This window comes from Salmo trutta, chromosome 2 (assembly GCF_901001165.1).
Source record: "Salmo trutta chromosome 2, fSalTru1.1, whole genome shotgun sequence".
In the NCBI taxonomy this organism is placed as follows: domain Eukaryota; kingdom Metazoa; phylum Chordata; class Actinopteri; order Salmoniformes; family Salmonidae; genus Salmo; species Salmo trutta.
In genome coordinates this window covers 71,198,086-71,224,567 of record NC_042958.1, presented here as the reverse complement: position 1 = coordinate 71,224,567, position 26,482 = coordinate 71,198,086, and the positions used below count along the sequence as shown (strand labels likewise).

At 41.4% G+C, this 26,482-nt stretch overlaps 1 protein-coding gene across 4 annotated transcripts in view; it reads left to right on the top strand.

Moving 5' to 3' along the window:
* The first annotated feature begins 713 nt into the window (after positions 1-713).
* tlcd3bb (TLC domain containing 3Bb) overlaps positions 714-26,482 on the top strand; it is a 53,299-nt gene continuing 27,530 nt past the window's right edge. The window contains exon 1 of one of the 4 annotated variants that reach the window (XM_029713717.1): positions 714-914. The gene's annotated coding sequence lies outside the window, so the exon portion shown is untranslated. Of the gene's footprint in view, positions 1,094-21,362; positions 21,409-26,482 lie in introns of those variants that run through there. The other 3 variants (XM_029713691.1, XM_029713698.1, XM_029713707.1) reach the window with 3 other exon arrangements.

Genomic DNA, 26,482 nt, shown 5'->3' with positions numbered 1-26,482 from the left:
ATTTTTTACGATCCATGATCTTGACTGTCTAACTGATGCCAGTCGGAGCAGGTCTCTTTGCTGATGCAGCGTTTGACTTTGAATGTTTGTGTGACCTCAACTCAGCCTATCAGAAAAAAACGGGCCGTTGCCCACTGACCAGCTGAAGGCTCATTATAGATTAACAGAAATTGCGCAAAATTAAAAATCTTAACAGTCCCATGGGCTGTCAGCCATGTCACCTTTTTCATTATGTTATGGGTCTAAGGCACTGCATCTCAGTGCTATAGGCATCACTACAGACCCTGGTTCAATTCCAGGCTGTATCACAACTGTGAGTTCTATAGGGCAGCACACAATTGGCCCAGCATTTTTATTTCACCTTTATTTAACTAGGCAAGTCAGTTAAGAACAAATTCTTATTTTCAATGACAGCCTAGGAACAGTGGGTTAACTGCCTTCTTCATGGGTAGAACGACAGCTCAGGGATTCGACCTTGCAACCTTTCGGTGACTAGTCCAAAGCTCTAACCACTAGGCTACGCTGCCGTTCTTAGGGTTTGGCCGGGGTAGGCCGTCATTGTAAATCAGAATTTGTTCTTAACTGACTTGCCTCGTTAAATAAAGAACATTTAAATATATACTTTTTTTTGTATGTGTCAACAAAAAAAGGTCCAGCCCATCTGGCATTTGCCAGAATTGCTAGATGGCCAATCCGCCGCTTAGGACTGTTGCTGCCAGACCACATATATCTACACTTGGCTATCTGCAAATCTAGGATAGGCGGTTTTGTGTTATCCTAAAGCAATGTGATAGCAGTCAACATCTGGAGTCAATTATACTTTTTTTTACAGTTGCAAACCGTCATGTTGTCCAGCTGAGGTGCTAGAGCGTCGCCGGGCACAATTACTGGCTGGTCTAAATATTTTGGAAGGGGTAACTATCGGAATTTTGGAAGCCCTTGCACAGCACTTTTATTGTAAGATATATTTGGGGTCAAATACTAACAGTTTGAACATGTGGATCATCCAAGCGGGCACCCCCGGGACTTCGCTAATCGCTTTCTCCAGGACACGAGTTTCGACAGGCCGCTGACCCGACTGCAAAATATCTATGTAAATCTCCCTAACTTCGTTCCATTCATTTAGATTTAACCAGCTAGCATGTTTGTGTTAGCCTAGTAGCTAGCTAGCTACCGCTACTGGGCCTTTTTGGCTAGGCCAGAACAGGAGTGAACTAACGTGAGCTGTCTAATGGTACTATTAGAATTAACGTTAGCTACCTACCTATGTCATGCTAGCTAACGTCTTGTCTTGGTTTTCAAACGTTCGTGGTGTTTTGGCTTAGCTAGCTAGAAATATTGCTAACTGGTCAATGTTAGCTACCTGCTAAATATTAGCTTTCTAGCTAGCCACTGTACTCTTGTGCTTTTTAGTTTTTGTACTATTGCGATTCAATTTGTAGACTTGGTTTTATACGTGTTCTATATAGAATGTGTATATTGTCGTTGAACTAACGTTAACTTAGCATACGTTATCTAGCCGGCTGTAAGACGTTAGCTCACTGCCTGATTTTTGTCATTTGTGATTGAACGTCATTGCCAAAGATGTCCCTTTTTTATCAATGACTGTTCATTAGCTAGGTAGCTGTAACTAACGTTAGCCTGTGTGAACAAGTCCACTGATGCTACAGCAACCTGGTCATGTTTTAGAAGTATTCCATTTCTTTGTAAGCTCAAAGATGTGCAATAACCAAAATATAACTAGTTATCTAAATAAGTGGTCAGCCAGTATACAATTAGTCTTATATGCATTTATTTCGATATGGAAAGATAGCGCATTGCGTATTTACAATGCACGGAGTCTCGTCTTTAGCCAACCAGCTAGCTAGCATTGTCCAACATGGTCTCAGCTATTCGTATGATTTGTGACCTTATTTTACCGAGGTAAAGTTGGTTTTATATTCACACATTCTGAAATTCATCAGACATTCAACAGAAGCCATTTCAAATGGTAAAAATCAATAACTAATTAATTGATTGTCACAGATACATTAAAACAGATATGGTTTATTCTATAAATGTCTAGCAAACTTTTACAACTTTTGTTTTGAGTACAAATTCCAGTTTTGATTTGATGGAGGGCATGTGGTGAAAAGTTCTAACGAGTCTGTTATACCATTTTAGAAGGGGCCTGGCATAAAATGATGCATCTTCAGTCATATATTAAAATAGATTACAGGAAAAAACTACGGGATAAAGGATGGATGGATCAAGAGGACCAAGATGGACATTCCACAGTGGAGATAAGGAAAACTAAGAGTGAACCATAACATACACTACCGTTCAAAAGTTTGGGCAAAAGTTTGGGCTCACTTAGAAATGTCCTTGTTTTTGAAAGAAAAGCACATTTGTGTCCATTAAAATAACATAAAATGTATTGAAAATACACTGTTGTAAATGACTATTGTAGCTGGAAACGGCTGATTTTTAATGGTATGTCTACGTAGGCGTACAGAGGCCCATTTTTCAGCAACCATCACTCCTGTGTTCCAATGGCACGTTGTGGTAGCTAATCCAAGTTTATTGTTTTAAAAGGCTAATTGATCATTAGAAAACCCTTTTGCAATTATGTTAGCACAGCTAAAAACTGTTGTCTAATTAAAGAAGCAATAAAACTGTCCTTTTAAATTAGTTGACTATCTGGAGCATCAGAATTTGTTGGTTCGATTACAGGCTCAAACTGGCCAGAAGCAAACTTTCTTCTGAAACTCGTCAGTCTATTCCTGTTCTGCGAAATTAAATTGCCAAGAAACTGAAGATCTCGTACAACGCTGTGTACTAAATCCTTCACAGAACAGCGCAAACTGGCTCTAACCAGAATAGAAGGAAGAGTGGGAGGTCCCGGTGCAAGAGGACAAGTACATTTGAGTGTCTAGTTTGAAGTCCTGAACTGGCAGCTTCATTTTAATAGTACCCACAAGACACCAGTCTCAACATCAACAGTGAAGAGGCGACTCCAGGATGCTGGCCTTCTAGGTAGAGTTGCAAAGAAAAAGTCATATCTCAGACTGGCCAATACAAATAAAAGATTAAGCTGGTCAAAAGAACACAGACACTGGACAGAGGAACTCTGCTGCCTAGAAGACCAGCATCCCGGAGTCGCCTCTTCACTGTTGATGTTGAGACTGGTGTTTTGCAGGTACTATTTAATGCAGCTGCCAGTTGAGGACTTGTGAGGCGTCTGTTTCTCAAACTAGACACTCTAATGTACTTGTCCTCTTGCTCAGTTGTGCACCAGGACCTTCCACTCCTCCTTCTATTCTGGTTAGAGCCAGTTTGCACTGTTTTGTGAAGGAAGTAGTACACAGCGTTGTACGAGATCTTCAGTTTCTTGGCAATTTCTCGCATGGAATAGTCTTCATTTCTCAGAACAAGAATAGACTGACGAGTTTCAGAAGAAAGTTCTTTGTTTCTGGCCATCTTGAGCCTGTAATCAAACCCACAAATGCTGATGCTCAAGATATTCAACTAGTCTAAAGAAAGCTGGTTTTATTGCTTCTTTTATCTGAACAACAGTTTTTAGCTGTGCTAACATAATTGCAAAAGGGTTTTCTAAACTTGGATTAGCTAACACAACATGCCATTGGAACACAGGAGTGATGGTTGCTGATAATGGACCTCTGTACGCCTATGTAGATATTCCATAAAAAAATCTGCCGTTCCGAGCTACAATAGTCATTTACAAATGCACTATTTTTGATCAATTTGATATTTTAATGGACCAAAAAATTGCTTTTCTTTCAAAAACAAGGACGTTTCTAAGTGAGCCCAAACTTTAGAACAGTAGTGTACGTATGTATATACTGTGTGTGTGTGTGTATATATATTAATTAGCACGGTATTGAAAGATACCAGAGGGTGGATAACAAAAAAAAGCACCAATTTAAGAAGTGGACAGTACATGCTTTGTTTTTGGGTTAAACGTTTACATTATGATTTGCTTCTGAACTGTATGTGAACCCCTCTGTAATCTACTGGCACTAACCATTAAAAACTAGGACTCAACCAGTCTGTCCCAATGCTATTTGCTCTCTTTCTCTCTTAAACTGCTAGCACAAAGCCTACGTGAAAAACCTTTTCACAAAAGATAATAAAAAAAAAAAAAAATATCAACTGGCCCAAATCACCTCAACATAATTCAGCAGGGAGGTGTACAACTACCGCACATTATACCAGTGGAGAAACTACACCTACATACAGTTGAAGTCTGAAGTTTACATACACCTTAACTAAATACATTTAAACTCAGTTTTTCACAATTCCTGACATTTAATCCTAGTAAAAATGCCCTTTTTTTAGGTCAGTTAGGATCACCACTTTTATTTTAAGAATGTGAAATGTCAGAATAATAGTAGAGAGAATGATTTATGTATTTCAGCTTTTATTTCTTTCATGACGTTCCCAGTGGGTCAGAAGTTTACATACACTCAATTAGTATTTGGTAGCATTGCCTTTAAATTGTTTAACTTGGGTCAAACGTTTCAGGTAGCCTTCCACAAGCTTCCCACAATAAGTTGGGTGAATTTTGGCCCATTCTTCCTGACAGAGCTGGTGAAACTGAGTCAGGTTTGTAGGCCTGCTTTTTCAATTCTGCCCACAGATTTTCTATGGGATTTAGGTCAGGGCTTTGTGATGGCCACTCGAATACCTTGACTTTGTTGTCCTTAAGCCATTTTGCCACAACTTTGGAAGAATGCTTGGGGTCATTGACCATTTGGAAGACCCATTTGCGACCAAGCTTTAACTTCCTGACTGATGTCTTGGGATGTTGCTTCAGTATATCCACATCATTTTCCTGCCCTCATGAAGCCATTTATATTGTGAAGTGCACCAGTCCCTCCTGCAACAAAGCACCCCCACACCATGATGCTGCCAACCCCGTCCTTCACGGTTTGGATGGTGTCCTTCGGCTTGCAAGCCTCCCCCTTTTTCCTCCAAACATAACGATGGTCATTATGGGCAAACAGTTCTATTTTTGTTTCATCAGACCAGAGGACATTTCTCCAAAAAGTCTGATCTTTGTCCCCATGTGCAGTTGCAAACCGTAGTCTGGACTTTTTTATGGCGGTTTTGGAGAAGTGGCTTTTTCGTTGCTGAGCGGCCTTTCAGGTTATTCCGATATAGGACTCGTTTTACTGTGGATATAGATACTTTTGTACCTGTTTCGTCCAGCATCTTCACAAGGTCCTTTGCTGCTGTTCTGGGATTGATATGCACTTTTCGCACCAAAGTACGTTCATCTCCAGGAGACAGAAAACACATCCTTCCTGAGCGGTATGATGGCTGCGTGGTCCCATGGTGTTTATACTTGCATACTATTGTTTGTACAGATGAAGGTGATACCTTCAGGCATTTGGAAATTGCTCCCAAGGATGAACCAGACTTGTGGAGGTCTACAATTTATTTTGAGGTCTTGGCTGATTTCTTTTGATTTTCCCATGATGTCAAGCAAAGAGGCATTGAGTTTGAAGGTAGGCCTTGAAATACAGCTACACCTCCAATTGACTCAAATGATGTCAATTAGCCTATCAGAAGCTTCTAAAGCCATGACATCACTTTCTGGAATTTTCCACACTGTTTAAAGGCACAGTCAATTTAGTGTATGTTAACTTCTGACCCACTGGAATTGTGATACAGTGAAATAATCTGTCTGTAAACAATTGTTGGAAAAATTACTTGTGTCATCCACAAAGTAGATGTCCTAACCGACTTGCCAGAACTATAGTTTCTTAACAAAAAATTTGTGGAGTGGTTGAAACAATAATTTTAATGACTCCAACCTAAGTGTATGTAAACCTCCAACTTCAACTGTACAGTGGGGGGGAAAAGTTTTTGATCCCCTGCTGATTTTGTACGTTTGCCCACTTACAAAGAAATGATCAGTCTGTAATTTTAATGGTAGGTTTATTTGAACAGTGAGAGACAGAATAACAACAAAAAAATCCAGAAAAACGCATGTCAAAAATTTTATAAAATGATTTGCATTTTAATGAGGGAAATAAGTATTTGATGAGGGAAATAGTACTAAGTCATGTATCTGCGAACATGACTTAGTACTTGGTGGCAAAACCCTTGTTGGCAATCACAGAGGTCAGACATTTCTTGTAATTGGCCACCAGGTTTGCACACATCTCAGGAGGGATTTTGTCCCACTCCTCTTTGCAGATCTTCTCCAAGTCATTAAGGTTTCGAGGCTGACGTTTGGCAGCCCGAACCTTAAGCTCCCTCCACAGATTTTTAATGGAATTAAGGTCTGGAGACTGGCTAGGCCACTCCAGGAACTTAATGTGCTTCTTCTTGAGCCACTCCTTTGTTGCCTTGGCCGTGTGTTCTGGGTCATTGTCATGCTGGAATACCCATCCACGACCCATTTTCAATGCCCTGGCTGAGGGAAGGATGTTCTCACCCAAGATTTGACGGTACATGGCCCTGTCCATCGTCCCTTTGATGCGGTGAAGTTGTCCTGTCCCCTTAGCAGAAAAACACCCCCAAAGCATAATGTTTCCGCCTCCATGTTTGACGGTGGAGATGGTGTTCTTGGGGTCATAGGCAGCATTCCTCCTCCTCCAAACACGGCGAGTTGAGTTGATGCCAAAGAGCTCCATTTTGGTCTCATCTGACCACAACACTTTCACCAGTTGTCCTCTGAATCATTCAGATGTTCATTGGCAAACTTCAGACGGGCATGTATATGTATTCTTGAGCAGGGGGACCTTGCGGGCGCTGCAGGATTTCAGTCCTTCACGGCGTAGTGTGTTACCAATTGTTTTCTTGGTGACTATGGTCCCAGCTGCCTTGAGATCATTGACAAGATCCCCCCGTGTAGTTCTGGGCTGATTCCTCACCGTTCTCATGATCATTGCAACCCCATGAGGTGAGATCTTGCATGGAGCCCCAGGCCGAGGGATATTGACAGTTCTTTTGTGTTTCTTTCATTTGCGAATAATCGCACCAAATGTTGTCACCTTCTCACCAAGCTGCTTGGCGATGGTCTTGTAGCCCATTCCAGCCTTGTGTAGGTCTACAATCTTGTCCCTGACATCCTTGGAGAGCTCTTTGGTCTTGGCCAATGGTGGAGAGTTTGGAATCTGATTGATTGATTGCTTCTGTGGACATGTGTCTTTTTTACAGGTAACAAGCTGCGGTTAGGAGCACTCCCTTTAAGAGTGTGCTCCTAATCTCAGCTCGTTACCTGTATAAAAGACACCTGGGAGCCAGAAATCTTTCTGATTGAGAGGGGTCAAATACTTTTTTCCCTCATTAAAATGCAAATCAATTTATAACATTTTTGACGTGTTTTTCTGGATATTTTTGTTGTTATTCTGTCTCTCACTGTTCAAATAAACCTACCATTAAAATTATAGACTGATCCTTTCTTTATCAGTGGGCAAACATACAAAATCAGCAGGGGATCAAATACTTTTTTCCCCCACTGTAGGTATTACCATATCCCTTTCAATTCACATTCCTTGCAGAAAGAACTATTTGCAAACCTATTTAAAATGTCCAGAAAGACGGTGGTCTTAAAATGTGTCTTTTAAAGTATAAATACCCTTCTATGTGAACGGATGTGGATGAAAGAATTCTGCCAGTGTTTTAATGTCCTAGTTTCATATTTTATTTCTTTATACCTCCAACTCTATATATCCAAGTGAGCTTATGAGGACCTTGGGGATCAGATTTACCATTATACCCATTGATCATCGTATAACAGACACTGCTCAAAAGGAGTTGTTTGTGATATCTACACTCAGTTGCCACTTTATTAGGTTCACCAATCTATTCACAAAAATAAATTGCTCCTACATACACCAAGTTCCATGGTCTTTGCTTGCTAGACACTAAAGCATACAGAGAAGTATTCAGGTATTCTGTTACTGTTTGTTTGAACTTTAGAATGTGTAAAATGACAACACCGTCTGTGATGGTCTTGTGTAACTCAAAAGTTCTAAAACTTGTACTGACTGTAATAAACTCCAATTGGACTTAAAAACTTGAACAGTCTATCTCCTTTTCCTAGTTTCATCAACAGTTTTGAATTCACGCTGTTCTAGATGCAAAGGGGGTTGTTCCTAATAAAGTGACCACTATCTATAGACTTTCCAGAATGTGTTCTGGGAATTCCCGGGGTATTAAACATTTGGCTGTAAGCGTTGAACAGTTTAATTTATTACCTCAGGAGATGGTACCATTTAGCTTGTATGGGGATGACAAAGGACTTCAACAAAGCCAAAATAGAAAATGATTGGAAGGGTTCTTTTTGCTGTTAAATTAGATGACTGTTGTGCCGTGTAACTACTTTAAAATGTGGAACTGTTGCACAAAAATATGCAAACATTGATTTCAAATAAAATTTTATTTGGCACATGCACTGAATACATGCACTGGATACACCTTACAGTGAAATGTTTACTTACAAGCCCTTAACCAACAATGCAGTTTTAAGAAAATACCAACAAAAAGGAGTCTTATAACTTGGGGTAGAAGCTGTTTAGAAGGCTCTTTGACCTAGACTTGGCGCTTCTGTACCGCTTGCTGTGCGGTAGCAGAGAGAACAGTCTATGACTAGGGTGGCTGGAGTTTTTGACAATTTTTAGGGCCTTCCTCTGACACCGCCTGGTATATAGGTCCTGGATTGTAGGAAGCTTGGCCCCGGTGATGTACTGGGCCGTACGCACTACCCTCTGTAGTGCCTTACGGTCGGAGGCTGAGCAGTTGCCATACCAGGCCGTGACGCAACCCGTCAGGATGCTCTCGATGGTGCAGCTGTAAAATCTTTTGAGGATCTGAGGACCCATGCCAAATCTTTTCAGTCTCCTGAGGGGGAATATATTTTGTTGTGCCCTCTTCATGACTGTCTTGGTGTGCTTGGACCATGTTAGTTTGTTGATGTGGATGCCAAGGAACTTGAAGCTCTCAACCTGCTCTACTACAGCCCCGTTGATGAGAATGGGGGCGTGCTTGTCCTCCTTTTCCTGGAGTCCACAATCATCTCCGTTTGTCTTGATCACGTTGAGGGAGAGGTTGTTGTACTTGCACCACATGGCCAGGTCTATGACCACCTCCCTATAGACTGTCTCATCATTGTCAGTGATCAGGTCTACCACTGTTGTCATCAGCAAACTTAACCTCTCTGGCGCATGTGGGACGAACTCGTCCCACCTACGTAACAGCCACTGAAATCCAGTGGCGCGATTTTTGAATCGTTAGAAATACTATTACTTCAATTTCTCAAACATATGACTATTTTACAGCTATTTAAAGACAAGAATCTCGTTAATCTAACCCCACTGTCCGATTTCAAAAAGGCTTTACAACGAAAGCAAAACATTAGATTATGTCAGCAGAGTGCCCAGCCAGAAATAATCAGACACCCATTTTTCAAGCTAGCATATCATGTCACATAAACCCAAACCACAGCTAAATGCAGCACTAACCTTATATGATCTTCATCAGATGACACACCTAGGACATTGTGTTATACAATACATGCATGTCTGTTCAATCAAGTTCATATTTATATCAAAAAACAGCTTTTTACATTAGCATGTGACGTTCAGAAAAAGCATAACCCCCGCAAACTTCCGGGGAATTTACTAACAGTTTGCTAAATTACTCACGATAAACGTTCACAAAAAGCATAACAATTATTTTAAGAATTATAGATACATTACTCCTCTATGCACTCGATATGTCCGATTTTAAAATAGCTTTTCGGATGAAGCACATTTTGCAATAATCTAAGTACATAGCCCGGCATCACAGGGCTAGCTATTTAGACACCCACCCAGGTCAGCCTCCACCAAAATCACATTTCCTATAAGAAAAATGTTCTTACCTGGCTTGTTCTTCGTCAGAATACACTGCCAGGACTTCTACTTCAATAACAAATGTTGGTTTGGTCCCAAATAATCCATCGTTATATCCAAACAGCGACGTTTTGTTCGTGAGTTCTAGACACTATCAGAATGCTACATCACGGTCTCGCGCATGGCGCATTGGCGTGACAAAAAATTTGTAAATATTCCATTACCGTACTTCGAAGCATGTCAACCGCTGTTTAAAACCAATTTTTATGCCATTTATCTCGTAGAAAAGCGATAATATTCCGACCGGGAATATGCATTGAGCCTAAACAGCCGAATTAAATTTCTCCTCAGGAGCGAATCGTGCATGCGCCTCATTCAAAGGTCCTCTGATCCGCCACTTACCAAAGGCGATAATGTGTTTCAGCCTGAGGCTGCCTCGTCAACCTTCAGGTATTTCCCGGGTTCTGAGAGCCTATTGGAGCCCTGGGAATTGTCACGTTACAGCTAAGATCCTTACTTTTCAATAAACAGATGCAAGACGCACGACTCCTTGTCAGACAGGGTACTTCCTGCATGAAACCTTGTCAGGCTTTTGCCTGCCATAGGAGTTCTGTTATACTCACAGACACCATTCAAACAGTTTTAGAAAATTCAGAGTGTTTTCTATCCAAACCTGAACAATAATATGCATATTCTAGCTTCTGAGTTGGTGTAGGAGGCGTTTAAAAATGGGAACATATTTTTTCCAAAATTCTCAATACTGCCCCCTATCCCAAACAGGTTAATGATGGTGTTGGAGTTGTGCCTGGCCGTGCAGTCATGAGTGAACAGGGAGTACAGGAGGGGACTGAGCACGCACCCCTGAGGGGCCCCCGTGTTGAGGATCAGCGTGGCGGATGTGTTGTTACCTACCCTTAACACCTGGGGGCAGCCCATCAGGAAGTCTAGGATCCAGTTGCAGAGGGAGCTGTTTAGTCCTTAGCTTAGTGATGAGCTTTGAGGGCACTATGATGTTGAACGCTGAGCTGTAGTCAATGAATAGCATTTTCACATAGGTGTTCCTTTTGTCCAGGTGGGAAAGGGCAGTGTGGAGTGCTGGTGTGGTATGCAAATTGGAGTGGGTCTAGGGTTTCTGGGATAATGGTGTTTATGTGAGCCATGACCAGCCTTTCAAAGCACTTCATGGCTACAGATGTGAGTGCTACGGGTCGGTAGTCATTTAGGCAGGTTACCGTTGTGATCTTGGGCACAGGGACTATGGTGGTCTGTTTGAAACATGTTGGTATTACAGACCCAGACAGTGAGAGGTTGAAAATGTCAGTGAAGACACTTGCTAGTTGGTCAGCGTATGCTCAGAGTACATGTCCTGGTAATCTGTCTGGCCCAGCGGCCTTGTGAATTTTGACCTGTTTTAATGGTCTTACTCACATCGGCTGCGGAGAGCGTGATCACACAGTCATCCAGAACAGTTGATGCTCTCATGCATGTTTATGTGTTACTTGCCTCGAAGCGAGCATAGAAGTTATTTAGCTCGTCTGGTAGGCTCGTGTCACTGGGCAGCTCTCGGCTGTGTTTCCCTTTGTAGTCTGTAATAGTTTGCAAGCCCTGCCACATCTGACGAGCGTCTGAACTGGTGTTGTACGATTCGATCTTAGTCCTGTATTGATGCTTTGCCTGTTTGATGGTTCGTCAGAGGGCATAGTGGGATTTATTATAAGCTTCTGGGTTAGAGTCCCAATCCTTGAAAGCGGCAGCTCTACCCTTTAGCTCACTGCGAATGTTGCCTGTAATCCATGGCTTCCGGTTGGGGTATGTCTGTACAGTCATTGTGGGGACAACGTCCTCGATGCACATATTGATAAAGCCAGTTACTGATGTGGTGCACTCCTCAATGCCATCGGAAGAATCTCGGTACATATTCCAGTCTGTGCTAGCAAAACAAATGGTTTGAATGACCCCCAGGTTAGTCAAGGTCAATCCCAATTGAATGTGGAGCAGAGCAGTACCAGGCAGTGCATATTCTTCACAGGGAAGGAGGAGAGGGAGCTTCTGGAGGAGCCATCTCAAAGTGAGCAGGGGGTACCAGCGTTCATGGTGCCTGGAGAGGCCAGACTCAACCATCCAGTGGATACACTATCCACTACCAACCCTGCAGTAAAGGATATGAGGTGAACAGGAGAGCAGCAAAGTTGGGATCTGAGATCAATGAGTATGGAGAAGGTGACCTTGACTTTGAGCAGAACGACACTGAGGAGCTTGTTGATTTCCTACTTCAGAATTCTGACGATGTGGAGTCAGGTTGTTGAATGTTCTGACCCGATTTTGCATACAATTTAAGATTGTAAACATTTTACAACTTCATATAGAACAAATTGCACTTGAAATTAAAATTTCTTTAAAGTTATTGCAAATAAATGCATAGTTTTCCTTTTTTCTGCTACAATCACTGAATTATTAAATGCAATATTTGAGATTTTATGTATTTCAATCAAATCAAGACTGGAATTTCTACTCAAAGCAAAGGTTGTAAAAGTATACTAGACATAAAATAAATCATACCTAGTTTGATGATTGTCATAATCAGTAAAAACATTATTCATTTATATAGCTTTAAATGGCATTTTATAGATATTATGTTTTTCTATCAAGTCAACTGGAATTTTTACTCAAGCCAGGTTGTAAACGTATGTTTGACGTTATAGAATAAATCATACCTAGTTTGATCTTTCTGTCATAATCAATGAAAACGTTATTGATTTCTATAGCTTTAAATGGCATTTTATGTATTTCTATCAAATTAGAACTGGAATGTTTACTCAAAGCAAAGGTTGTAAAAGTATACTAGACATTTACAGAATAAATCATACCTAGTTTGATGTTTCTGTGCCAAACGGTTAATTAGTTATTGATTTTTACATTTGTAAATGGCTTTTGGCGAATGTGTTGAATGACCAAATGTGTGAATAAAAAAACAACTTTACCTCGGTCCTTATTTTGTGGACCTCCGTTTCCAGAGAAAATAAATTATGGATCCGTTGGACTAATAATATGCAATTTCTTTAATAATGTACAATTTCTTGCCCCATATCTGTGCGTTCGAGATGTTGACGACGAGTTTGACCGAGAAAGGTGCAATTGCGGTCCCCAATTCGGGGCATTCCTGCATCTTTATACTTCTATTGGTCCATTTTTAAGTTAGGACTGGCTGGGGAGCTTGGCTCCAGTACAGTAGGTGGCACTAGTGCACAATAGCCTTGGATGCCAGCTGCCGATAAACCCCACAGAAGAAGGGACGGGGCGACAATGAGAGCTAGCTAGCCGCACTCCGGTAGACCATGTCCTTCACCCCACCTGTCGGGCACTGTTTTTCCTCAGTTCTGTTAACGACGGCGAGAGAAAGTGTTCGGACAGCTAGTCCTAATGAGGACTGGTACACAGCAGGCGGGAGCTACATCGTGATTTAGCTAACTATCAAGCATACGGTGTCGCTAACTACTACACTGTCAGCCTCATGCCTGCTGCGCAAGCGGGTGGCGGGGACGACCAGTCGACAGTGTCCTTCGACCCTACCTCTCGGGCACGGTTTCTCCAGTACGCGGGAGGCGGGGGTGACACTGTGCTAGCACAAGGTGTCACTAACTAGTTAGTTAGTTAGCTAGCACACGATGTTGCCCTAGCCCCCTGCCTACTGTGCTAGTGGGGGCAACCGGTACTAGACAGTGTCCTTCACCCCCGCCTGTCGGGCATTGTTTTCCCGCAGTTCTGTTAATGACGGTGAGGGCAGGCGGGAGCGAAGGACAGTGTCTACTAGGGCTGTAACAGTACATCTATTTGTACTGAACCATTCGGTACGGGACCTCTGTTTGGTCCTGTGGTGGAAATTCTAATCAATAATGAGAAGAGACAAAGTCAATCACCAATCAGGATATTACTTTCAAAACATATTAATAAGGAAAGCATAGAGCAATTGCTTCTATAATGATGAGGCTGGTTGGCTCAACACTTCCAAATGTTGTGGCGAGTAGCTCTGACGTACAAAGAATACAAATATATTTTATAAAAAAGATACGCCCTTTTAGTCTTTATGACAAACAACAGATGTATGGAATGGGTCACAAGGTGAAACTTGATATATGAGTTATGAGTATCCAGCAGCCAGATAGCATTTGCTATGAAGACTGTTCTTATTGTTTAGTCTGGCCCCTAAGACGAGGCTCCGATCTCGTTCCTGGTACTTCATAGCACAGAAACACCAATTCATTCTATGGCATAAATCAGTTGTCAACTCCCGTCTCAAGTAAAACCCCTTCTTGACCACATGACCAGACAATCTCACTGAGGGGAGTGAGCCTCTAGGTCATACACTACCCCGGGATAGGTGCAACATCAGAGATGACATACAATGGTTCCAGACACTACCCCACACATTTTTTTCTCAGACCTTATCTCCCCCAAGGCCAAAGGAGGGAGTGACTGGCGCACAGACATTGTGGAGACAAGTAATTGGTTCCCCATCCCTTCACGTGGTTTACAATAGGTAAAGACCCATTCACATATGAAGACAATGTTCCCTCCTGTCCTCTTCTCTTTCTGATATTCTGCATAGCACCAGAGACATGTGAAAGACAAGCCTGACTTCTCCCCTCTCTGGGCCCCAGTTGACTTGAGGCCCAGCTGAGGGAGGAAGTGCAACTGCCAACATCAGAGTCTGAAGGGATACATTCTAATAACAAGCATATCATATAAACATATTATGCAGATAAGACATCTTAATTATCTATGTTACCTAACTAATTCTGATTCACAGTCCGCACTGTGAATCCGAATGAATACATAAACAAATATGGATTTAAAAAAATAACACTAGGCCTATAGGCTATTCCTACACTGCGTCGCATGCCATAGCCTCATGAGTAAATCTGAGCTGAAAAGACGTAGGCTATTCCGTTAAAACAACTACAGTATATGCGCACGTTGCAATCAAAATTCAAATCTATTTTATTTGTTATATATTTTTATTGGACAAAAACAAATTTAACAGATACATCATTTTATCCCCCTATACTTATTGAAACACCTCCCTCCCCTTAACAAAAGCAGTATACATGCTAAAATAAATTAAAACATACAATTGGAAATAATATAAATATACATACCCACGTACACAAAAATAAATAACTAAAGATCACAGCATAGTATCCCTTCCCTCCCACACCCTCTCATATACCCCGTTGGCCAAAATTGTTACTCCTGATCAATAGAAGGCAACCGTTCAAAAAAGGAAATTAAAGACTGCCATCTCAATAAAAGTTATCAGTACATCCTCTGTGTATTACATTTTTTCAAAGTGTAGAAAAGATATTAGATCTTTCAACCAGGATGATGCAGTGGGAGGTTTGGAGGATTTCCAATTAAGCAAGATCTGCCAGCGGGCTATGAGGGAAGCAAACTCTACAACGTCTGCTTTACTTTTAGTGAGACTAGGCTACAAAGATAGATCTCCAAATATAGCTATCAAAGGACAAGGCTGCAGGTCAATATCTTAGAATTTTTGAAAGTGTTAAAAAATGCTGACAAATACTCAGACAGCTTAGAACATGAATAAAACATATGGGTGTGGTTTGCTGGAGTGAATGAACATCTATCACGTCTCATTTGTGTCTGGGAGGAATTTACTACGTTTTTCTTTGGTGTAGTGAATTCTGTGCAAGAGTTTGAACTGAATTTAAACTTAACCAAGCACATGAGGATGTGGAGTTAACCCTAAGAAGGGCCTCCTCCCACCAGTCATGTGTAAGACTGGCGTAGTGAACTTGACCTGCCTTGATTTTGTTTATTGGAGAGGGTTCAGATGAAAGCATAATGTCATATAATCCTGAAATCAGACCTTGCCAAATCCACGGGAGGGACAAAATCTCTTCTCGCATCGTCTTGGGAGGCAGTTGAGGAAAGGTGGGAAAATGAGAGCAAACAAAGTTATGGGCTTGAAAATAGCAGAAAAGATTAGAATGAGACAGATTATATTTAGCTACAATATTCAAACTTGCTAATTCCCATCTAAAAATACATCTTTGAAACATACCAAACCTCTTTCTCACCACAAAACAAAAGCCTGGTTGAGTTTGGAGGGTAAAAATAGGTGGTTGTTACGAACAGGGCTTAGAAGAGAAGAGGCAGAAAGTCTAAAATTGTCTCCAGATCTTCATAGAGCACACAATGGGGTTTCCAGTATACTTTGAAGGACACAAGGACAGTGGGGCACAAGTAAGAGCAGAAAGGGAGGATGATTGGCAGGAGTGTGCTTCTAATGAGCACCAGTTGGTACTTGGAGCATTACACCAGAATTTGGAAGTGCCAATCCTCCATCTTGTCTCCTTCTTTGAAGTATTGCTTTATGTCTCCTAGGTGATTTGCCAGCGCAGATAAAATGACTGCGCTTATCCAACTTGGTAAAAAAAAGAATTGTCAGGAAGACCAGAAGACATTGAAAAAGGTATAGAAACCTAGTTAAAAAATGTTTTAACAGATTAGATTCTGCCAGCTAAGGAGAGAGGCAGACTATCCCAGCGTTGTAAGTCTGCTTTAACTCGCGTGACTAGATTTGCAAAGTTAGTTTTTATGTAGGATAGCCAGAAATGTTGTTATATTCACACCTAAATAGGAAAAACCAGAGGGAAACAGATGGAAAGGCAGGGCTCCATGGGGAATTTGCTTGGTAGTGGGGTTGATTGGAAAACATTCACTTTTCTGAACGTTCAATTTGTAACCTGAGAATGATCCAAATGTGTCTAAAATATGCAGTATATTATTGACAGAGTTCAAAGGATTAGTGATATAATAGTAGATCATCTGCATACATCGACACTGTTCTTCACCAGCTCGGTGGATTCCAGTGAATGATGATGATAATTTTAAGGTCAAGGAAAGCGGTTCTATTGCAAGTTCAAAAAGGAGCGGGGACATAGGACACCCTTGACTGGTCCCTCTGGAGAGGGGGAAGTATTTTGAATGTTGAGAGTTGGTGTGTACGCTAGCCATAGGAGCAGAATAGAGCAGACGCATTCATGAGATGAAATTGGACCCAAATCTTCCCAAAATCTTAAATAAATAATCCTACTCCATCTGGTCGAAAGCCTTCTATGCATCAAGAGAAACAACAATTTCGGGGTCTGGAGAGACAGAAGGAGAGAGTATAATGTTCAAAAGATGGTGTACATTGGAAAACAGTTGTCGTCCTTTGATGAAACCCGTTTGATCATCAGATATGACATCCTGAAGGCAGGGTTCCAACCGGCATGATAGAACCTTAACTAATAGTTTAACATCAGCATTCAAAAGTGAAATGGGCTGATATCCACCACATTCTGCTAGATCTTTATCTTTCTTGAGTATAAGTGAGATGGAGGCTTGAGTTAGCCTTGTGAAAACGAGTTGGTGAACATATCTAATAGTAATATGAGATTTTTTATAAAAGTAGACAGGGAAGCCATCAGGGCCTGGGGCCTTGCCACTTTGCATTAACTTTAGAACCTTTTGTTATCTCATTTTTATTTTTCCTTTATTTAATTAGGCAAGTCAGTTAAGAACAAATTCTTATTTTCAATGATAGCCTAGGAACAGTGGGTTAACTGCCTTGTTCAGGGGCAGAATTACATTTTTACCTTGTCAGCTTGGAGATTTGATCTTGCGACCTTTCGGTTACTAGGCCAACGCTCTAACCACTAGGCTACCTGCCGCCCCTATATAGATATCTAGATGCAGAGGGTTATCCAGAACTTTATTCATGTTCATATCAATGGATGGAATATCCAAGATATCTAAATAGTCGTATTATCTGATGGGGGTTCGGATTTGTCGAGGTTAGAATAAAATGACTCAAGTTGAAGTAATATTAGATGGATCACTTGTAATATTACGGGAAGAGTCATATACCTATGAGATGAGATGAGATGCTGACTGCCGTTTTAAGTTGGTGTGCCAAAAGGCAGCTGGCCTTGTCACCATATTCGTAGTATGTCCACTTTGTTCGTTGCAACAGAAACTCTGCTTTATCAGTGGAAAGCAAATTAAGTTGAGTTTGAAGTTTCAGCCTCTGCGTATAATTCAGGGGATGAAGAAGGTGAATATTGGCGGTCTATTGCCAGGATTGAGTCCACCAGTTCTTGACGTTTCAGTTCTCTTTGTTTGAAATAATGAGCATTGTAAGAAATTCTTTCCCTATAATACAGTTTTGAAAGTCTCCCAAAGAAGAGAGAGGGAGGTGTCGTCATTTTTATTTGTTTAAATGAATACATCTATGTTGGTTGAAATAAAGTATTCATTTTTTGTTAGACAATCATTTTGGACCATTCCCCCACATTCTGGATTTAGCTCTTACTCTGAACGCAAAAAAAAAACAGTTGAATTGGATTTTTAACACGTGTTAAATCTCCAATTAAACTGTTTTTTTTGGCATTCAGAGTAAGTGCTAAATCCAGAATGTGGGGGAATGGTCCAAAATTACTATAACAGAATATTCTGTCATTTTAACTGAGGGGAGAAGGGCTCTAACTATATATATAATTTTTTTTTAAAAAGTAGTCTATTCGCGAGTAGGCTTGATGAACATGAGAAAAGTAGAAGTCTTTTGTGACCGGGTGGAGGAAGCACCATGGATCAACATAACCCATTTGGGTCATGAATGTAGAAAGAGCTTTTGCCATCCCGGAAGGAGTAAGTGTTGGGATTAGACAGGTCTAGTCTTGGTTCAGTAACAGAGTTAAGGTCACTGCCGAAGATGAGGCGGTGGGTGTCAAGATTAGGGAGAGAGGCTAAATGAGGTGTCATAAATCTAGTGTCATCCCAGTTAGGGGTGTAAACATTGGCAAGTACTACAGGGGTTTGGAAGAGGGTGCCACTAACTATTGTATAACGTCCTCCAGAATCTGAAATGATCTGTGAGGGTGAAATTACTATTGCTGTTCCCCTGGCTTTGCCGTTTAAATTAGAATTAAAAACCTGTCCAACCCATGCTTTATGCAATCTAGTATGGTCGTTAATATGTAGGTGCGTTTCTTGAAGAAATGTGATATCAATATTCAGGCTCTTCAGATGTGAAAATGCTCAAGAAGCACTTCATTTTCCCCCCACAACCGCAAATGTTCCATGTCACCAGTCTGACTGGAAGCCCCAAAATACCATCCTGACTTGTTGTTGAACTAGACATGAATCTTTAAAAGAGAGATTGAGAGAGGAGCAGCATGAAAAAACAAATCTGAAAAAAAAAGAAATACTCTAGAGAAGCAGAGCACAATAATCTTTGCCCCACCACCCCCAACATACACAAAAATAAAATAAAAGTGATGGTATAAAACCATTTAAAGAAAAAGGCAAAAATTTTAATCCTAATCTCGTCATTATGAATGAGACGAGCAGCAGGAGTTCTCTTACTCAGCATCCGTTGATTACCCTAAACGTGATGTGAGGTCAAACCGACCTAGGAAAGAAGTTACATACCACCTTGAAATTAAAAAATTAAATATGGCAGTAGGCAAGTGCACAATTTGGGTTTCGGTCATACTTTAAACAAAGAGTATAACCTTAAGCGTCAGTTATTGAAAGATGTTAACAGCGATCGGTGGCATTTCACTGGCCATAATATGAATGTAGTCCACTAGGTGTTGCCACAGGGCTGAGTAATGAGAAACATTTGAAATTAACTAGTAGACTATGAAAAAGGGTCAGCCCCTGTGTTGCTAAATTGTTTCAAACGTCCTTAGGGGGAAACAATTAAATGATGGTATACGGACAACTAGCATTTTGGATATGTACAATTAAGCAAACGAACCATGGGTCTAAACTATTCAGCTAGTGCAACAATTAAACGAGTAAAATTGGAAGAGAAGAGTCGTAGTTGAGTCCAAGATAAAGTGAATGTAACTGAGAACCATCAGTGACCAACAACACCTATTAAGGCCAACGTAAACCACGGTAGTATAGAATGTCCATTAAAAAATCTACAAAAAAGGTATACGTCAAGCAGACCCCCAATGAAATAAATATATATATATACACACACACACACACACACACACACACACACACACACACACACACACACATACATACATACATACATACATACATACATACATACATACATACATACATACATACAAATATTGGTAGACAGGATCGGTGATGACCTAAAGGCTGCCAAACTGCAATGTACGCTATAGATTGTCATAAGTGGAGCAGCAAGTTCAAAGCCTTAGTAAAAAGAAAGAAATCAAAATGATGCGCTTTTAACAGCGATTGTCTTTCATTTAAGAAACTAAACAAGATCAAATGAAAGTTTACAAAGAGCAGAGACAGCATAGTATGTCATTGTCAACAACACAAACTAGTTATGTGCTGCTTCAAACATACCTACTGCACCATCAAGCTTTAGCATAGAATTGTTTCATGAGAAACGGATCAATAGATGGCCACAGATGAATGTAGCCTAGTGTCACTAGAACTAACGTTTCTCACATAATACAGGCAGGTGAGATATCATCCCAATCCAGGCATTCAATGTATGCACTGTCGGTAGAAGAACTCAGCTTCTTCAGGAGTTTCGGGAAAAATAGATTTTGTCGTTAAAGGTGACACGGAGATGGGCAGGATAAATCAGCCCAAAGCTGATTCCCTTGTACAGAGTGGACTTGATATCGTTGAATGTGGCCCGTTTCTTCGCCAGGCTAGAACTGAAATCCTGGTAGAACTTGATCTTGTGGCCTTGGAAAGTGATGTCGCCATGTTCCCTCGCCTACTTAAGGACGAGCTCCTTTGTATCGATGGAGCCACAAACTGACACGCCCCCCTCAGGGAGAGAGACAGCTGCATGTGAGCTCTCACATTTTTCAACATGTTTTTTACAAAAGGATAGATTTGGAGTTTGATAAACGTAGATTTTTTCTGCGGGTACATATGCAAGGTGCTACCCTCCACAGCATGGCCTTCGCTTCAGATCAAAACTCCAAACCTACAACCTAATTTTGACCAAAATTAACTGGAGAGATTACTGCTTCCAAGGTTTTCTTTTTCCAAGCTATACGGAGGGTACTCTAGCAAACAAACAGCAGAGACCTGAGGACACCATCCAACCTGGCACTTAGTGAGTAGTGTTTGGTCTGATGCTATTTTGAAAACCAAGAAGAAAAATGTAAAATAAAGTACATTACAATGATATATTTTATTTATGGGGACTGCTTATGGGGACTGAATGCTGAGTTAAGGCTCCCAGGCTTGCAAGGACAGACCAGATACAAATTCAATTAGCACTAAGGTGTGAGGTAAAAGGTGTCGAGGCCTTTGGGCCCAATAAGTGGCTGGAGTCTTTGAAGCATCCTCTGAAGCCCGCTCCTGCTGTCCAAAGACCATTCACTGGCATTTTCTACAAGAAATCTGCCTCCAGAAATAAAAGCTTTTCCCAAGTGGGTGTGACACCTACTTCCGTTGCCTGCTGCACTGCTGCTTGGATTCCACCTGGCGATCTGTTCACCGACTGCCCTGACCTGTCTCCCCCTGTCTGGTACAGGTACCCCCACCACACTCACCCCTCTCTCCCGAGCTTTCGCTCTCCTCCAGCACTCATACACTTTCTTGTGCATTTTGCTATTTGCCTCATGACTCCTGCATACTTTGTTGACTACAAACTTTCTTTACCCAACCGTGGGACAGACTATGTTTGTTCCCACACTCGGGACTCTGACTCTCTATTGGTTACACAGACTTTTGGCCTCCCATCCTATTCTAACCACCTCTCGCCGGCTTTGTATTCATGTTACCTGATGAAATTGCTGTACAATATGATCTTGTTGCTATCTGATGCACATTCAGTGTCATAAATCAGCACTGCAGAGCTCCCTCTGTCCTATGCCATGCCTTGAATGTATTACTGTTGATTATGTCTGGAAATGTGCATGTACACCCTGGCCCATCTACTGTTGCTATCCCCTATTCTGACTTGTGCTCTGATATCTGCTTCACTGATTTCTGCTCTCGTAAAAGCCTGGGTTCTCTGCACGTTAAAACTAGAAGCTTATTACCTAAAATTGATTAATTGAAAGTGTGGGTTCACAGCTCCAATCCAGATGTGTTGGTCATTACTGAGACGTGTTTAAGAAAGAGTGTTTTGAATATTGATGTTAACCTTTCTGGTTATAACCTTTTTCGTCAAGACAGATCTTCCAAAGGTGGGGGAGTGGAAATCTTTAACAAGGATCACCTTCAGTGCTCGGTTTTCTCCACCAAGTCTGTCCCCAAACGATTTGATTTGCTGGTTTTAAGCATTAAACTTTCAAATAGCTCTTTGTTGACTGTTGCTGGGTGCTATCGTCCTCCATCACCACCGGCCTGTACCCTACCTGCCCTAAGCTCTCTCCTGGCCCCTTACACTAAGTCTGAATTTGTCCTGCTTGGTGACCTAAACTGGGACATGCTTAAACCACCTGACCAAGTCCTAAAGCAATGGGACTCCCTAAATCCTTCTCAGATTATTACCAATCACACAAGGTATGACTCTAAACACCCAGAAAAGGATACTCTCCTCAATGTTGTCCTCACAAATAATCCTGATGGGTATCAGTCTGGTGTTTTCTGTAATGGCCTTAGTGATCACTGTTTTACAGCCTGTGTTCCTAATGGCTGCTCAGTGAAACGACCCGTCCTGATTTGTCATAGACGCTTACTAAAAAACTTTATTGAGCAAGCCTTCCTTCATGACCTGGCCTCAGCTTGGATCTTCTTTTTTGATATTTTCAGTGGTATTGTTAACAAACACGCCCCATAAAGAAAACGAGAATTAAAAACAGGTTCAGCCCCTGGTTCAACCGTGATCTTGCAGAGTTACTCCACCTCAAGAATTGCATTTGACGAAAGGCTCCGCACACGCATACTCAGGCTGACTGGCAATCGTTTAGGCAAATGAGAAATAAGTGCACTCAGGCTATCCGGAAGGCCAAAGTTAGTTACTTAAAGGAGCAGTTCTCTCTCTGTGGGTCAAACCCCAAGAAGTTTTAGAAAACGGATTAAAGACCTGGAGAATAAACCCTCCTCCTCACAGCTGCCCATGTCCCTTAACCTCACTAGGGTATGTGGGACTCTAGCGTCCCACCCGCGGGACACTCGCCAACAGCCAGTGAAATAGCAGGGCGCCAAATTCAAAACAACAAACATCTCATAATTCAAATTTCTCAAACATACAACTATTATACACCATTTTAAAGATAAACTTCTCATTAATCTAACCACAGTGTCCGATTTTCAAAAAGGCTTTACGGCGAAAGTATAGATTATATTAAAGTATAGATTATGTTAGGACAGCGCCTAAACAAGAAAAACCACACAGCCATTTTCCAAGCAAGGAAAGGCGTCACAAAAACCAGAAATACAGCTAAAATTAAGCACTAACCTTTGATGATCTTCATCAGATGGCACTCATAGGACTTCATGTTACACAATACATGTATGTTTTGCTCGATCAAGTTCATATTTATATCCAAAAACCCCATTTTACATTGACGTGTAATGTTCAGAAATGTTTTGCCTCCAAAAACTTCCGGTGAATGAGCACATCAATTTACAGAAATACTCATCATAAACGTTGATAAAATAAAAAACTGTTATTCAAAGAATTAAAGATAAACTTCTCCTTAACCTGTTTAGGATAGGGGGCAGTATTTTCACGGCCGGATAAAAAATGTACCCGATTTAATCTGGTTATTACTCCTACCCAGAAACTAGAATATGCATATAATTGTTTGATTTGGATAGAAAACAACCTAAAGTTTCTAAAACTGTTTGAATGGTGTCTGTGAGTATAACAGAACTCATATGGCAGGCTAAAAACCTGAGAAGATTCTATACAGGAAGTGCCCTCTCTGACCATTTCTTGGCCTTCTATAGCCTCTTTATCGAAAACAGAGGATCTCTGCTGTAACGTGACATTTTCTAAGGCTCCCATAGGCTCTCAGAAGGCGCCAGAATGGGGAATGATGACTCTGCAGTCCCTGGGCGAAAAACAGTAGGGGATTTGGATAGTGGTCGATCTGAGAACAATGACACGGGCGCGCGCGTACACGTGAAGAATCCATTTTACATTTTCAGTCTTTGAACGAAAACAATGTCTCCCGGTTGGAATATTATCACTATTTTACGAGAAAAATCGCTTAAAAATTGATTTTAAACAGCGTTTGACATGCTTCGAAGTACGGTAATGGAATATTTTGAATTTTTTTGTCACGATACACGCCGGCGCGTCACCCTTCGGATAGTGTCTTGAACGCAAGAACAAAACGCCGCTATTTGGATATAACTATGGATTATTTGGAACCAAAACAACATTGGGTGTAAAGTAGAAGTCCTGGGAGTGCATTCTGACGAAGAACAGCAAAGGTAATCCAATTTTTCTTATAGTAAATCTGAGTTTGGTGAGTGCCAAACTTGGTGGGTGTCAAAATAGCTAGCCATGATGGCCGGGTTATCTACTCAGAATATTGCAAAATGTGCTTTCACCGAAAAGCTATTTTAAAATCTGACATAGCGATTGCATAAAGGAGTTCTGTATCTATAATTCTTAAAATAATTATGTTTTTTGTGAACGTTTATCGTGAGTAATTTAGTAAATTCACCGGAAGTTTCGGTGGGTATGCTAGTTCTGAACGTCACATGCTAATGTAAAAAGCTGGTTTTTGATATAAATATGAACTTGATTGAACAAAACATGCATGTATTGTATAACATAATGTCCTAGGAGTGTCATCTGATGAAGATCATCAAAGGTTAGTGCTGCATTTAGCTGTGGTTTTGGTTTTTGTGACATTATATGCTAGCTTGAAAAATGGGTGTGATTATTTCTGGCTGGGTACTCTCCTGGCATAATCTAATGTTTTGCTTTCGTTGTAAAGCCTTTTTGATATCGGACAATGTGGTTAGATAAAGGAGAGTCTTGTCTTTAAAATGGTGTAAAATAGTCATATGTTTGAAAAAATTTTGAGTTTGTAATTCGCGCCACGCCCTATCATTGGATATTGGAGCGGTGTTCCGCTAGCGGAACATCTAGATGTAAGAGGTTAATGCAACCGCTGTGTCAGATTTCAAAAAGTTTTACGGCGAAAGCACACTTTGCAATAATCTGAGTACAGAGCTCAGCCATCAAAGCAAGCTATACAATTACCCGCCAAGTTCTGGAGTCAACAAAACTCAGAAATAGTATTATAAATCTTCACTTACCTTTGCTGATTGTCGTCGGAATGCACTCCCAGGACTCCTACTTCCACAAGAAATGTTCGTTTTGTTCGATAAACTCATGCGTTGCCGAACCGTGGGAGGTCTCACATGCGTTGCCGAACCGTGGGAGGTCTCTGTACGGATCACGGATCAACTACGGTCCATTACACCGCTATTTCTTGGTGTCCAACCAGCTTTCTCTACCCTTAACCTTGGTCTGAACACCTCCAAAACAAAGGTCATGTGGTTTGGTAAGAAGAATGCCCCTCCTCCCAGAGGTGTTATTACTACCTCTGAGGGTTTAGAGCTTGAGGTAGTCACCTCCTGCAAGTACTTGGGAGTATGGCTAGACAGTGCACTGTCCTTCTTCTCTCAGCACATATCAAAGCTGCAGGCTAAAGTTAAGTCTAGACTTGGTTTCCTCGATCGTAATCGCTCTCCAACATGCATAAGTGGAGTTCCATCTTGTTGTGACATCGTGTATGAGCTTGTGGGTCGGTAGCTGTAACATTTCTTGCTTGGTCTTAAGCTGTTCTTCTGTGGATAAAGGAAACCACCTTCCTGATCCTCCGAAGGAGGCGGTCCATCTGGTTCACTGAGATTCCCCTTTGGGATGCTAAATTGATCACATGTGCAAAGCAAGCTATCTGTGACCCCAGTCCAGCTTCTATCACTGCATTTACTTGGTTCTTGGCATTATCTGTGGTGATTGGGATATTGCTACTGGGCCTCTCTAGCTTCCACTCTACTACTGCTCCTAGCAGTACCTGCGCCAGATTTGTGCCTGTGTGACTCACATAGAGGGAGCATGTCTGTAGCACCGGACTAAGCATCTCCCACTCCTCTGTGGCGAAGTGAGCATTCACAGTCACGTAGCTTTCCGTTGTCCTGGAGGTCCACCCATCTGAGGTGAGGGCAATAGAGGATGCAATAGAGGATAATTCGACAATTTGGAAATTTTCCTGTTCATAAAGCTCTGGCACGATCTTCTTACTGAAGTGGGTGTGTGAGAAGATTTCGTAGCGTGGCTCAAGCACTTTCACCATATTTTGAAACCCTTTGTTTTCCCACAACAGAGTATGGCCTCATGTCTGCAGTGATAAACATCCCAATAGATTTGGTGATGGCTTTAGCCTGGTCTGATTTTGCAGCAAAGGGCTACTTAAATGCCGCGGGGAGAAGATGTCTCTTGGCTGAGTTGGCTCCCGTCACTGACACACCAGGGTGATGACGATTTAAATGTGTGGCCATGCTCCATGTATTTCCATTATCATGCGGCTTTCTTACGGCACAATGCCTACACACCGTAATGGTGTTGTCCACCACCCGTCTTCCGTCATCATATTTGACAGGGAAGCCAAAATGCTCCCATACATGAGACT